Genomic DNA, 1,433 nt, shown 5'->3' on the forward strand with positions numbered 1-1,433 from the left:
TGCCTTCATCAAACAGTTCGTAATAACGAACTGTAAGTAAGGAGCGACCCAGCTTAGTAGTACCCGAAACTCTAAAAATTTTGTTACCAATAGACACATCAAAAGAATCAGATTTTAATGCCGATTTCAAATATGTAAGTTTCGTCAAGTTTAGTCTTACCCATCAACAGTTACGTATCTGAGAAAGTTTGCCTTATTTTCAAAAAAGTGGGGAAATCCCCTAAAAGTCATAGAACCTTAATGAAAATCACACCATCAGATTCAGCAAATCAGAGGACCATATTGTAGAAGTTTCAAGCTCCTACCGGCAGAAATGTGGAATTCTTTATTTTTTGCCAAAGATCACGGATGTGTGTTTATCTGTTGTTGTTTTTTTTTTCCAGGGGTGATCCTATCGCCCCAGTGGCCATAGAATATCGCGTGAGGTCACATTCGAGTGGAAATTATAAGGTCTAGTGCCCTTTTTAAGTGACCAAAAATGGAGGGCAACTAGGCCCCCTTCCACGCTCATTTTTCCCCAAAGTATCCTGATCAAAATTTATAGATAGCCATTTTGTTCAGCATGGACGAAAAATATAATGACTCTTTCTTTGAGAATGACTTAATCCCCCCTCAGTCCCCGGGGGAAGAGCTGGAGGTTATGAGCTTTGCCCAATGTGTACATATAAATATTGGTTATTGGAAAGTACACAGAAGTTTTCAGGGGGATTTTTTCTAGTCCATGGGGGAAGCGACATTGCGTTGGATGAAGCGTCGAATTTCCCAGCATCATTTGAAAAACGATCCGAAATAAAAAAAAAAAATCAACTGAATTTAAGGAGCAACATCAAAAATTAAAACGAACATATGAGGGGGTTCGCCCCTAGTCAATACCTAGCTCTTAACGCTCTTTAAGTTTTTTAGCACTTTCATAAGAGTTATTTATTCTAATAAAACGACCTTTGTGACTAAGGGGTCATTCTTAAAGAATTGGAAAAGAATTCGAACTTTAGTGTAAAGAGTGAGTTACTTACTAGGGGTCGAACCCTAGTAAGTACCTACGTAATAAAATTAAGTAAGTAATATACGTAAAAAAATTAAAAGTTCTAGTGCCCTTTTTAAGTGACAAAAAAAAATTGGAGAGCAACCCCTTCTGCGCCCATTCTTTCTCAAAAGACATTGAAACTTAAAACGAACATAAATTATTCCGTATATGAAAGGGGCTGTCCCCTCCTTAACGCCTCGCTCTTTACGCTAAAGTTTGACTCTTTCTCACAACTCTATAAATTAATATAATAAAAACTTTAGCGTAAAGAGCGAGGTGTTTAGGAGGGGACAGCCCCTTCATATACGGAATACTTTCTGTTCGTTTTAAGTTTTAATGTTACTTCTTACTAACAGTTAGAAAAATTAGTTTTTTTTTTAATTTAATAACATAGGACAGTAATTTGGCT

Source organism: Artemia sp. Qi Xiang Cuo, chromosome 4 (genome assembly GCF_049724085.1).
Source record: "Artemia sp. Qi Xiang Cuo chromosome 4, ASM4972408v1, whole genome shotgun sequence".
In the NCBI taxonomy this organism is placed as follows: domain Eukaryota; kingdom Metazoa; phylum Arthropoda; class Branchiopoda; order Anostraca; family Artemiidae; genus Artemia; species Artemia sp. Qi Xiang Cuo.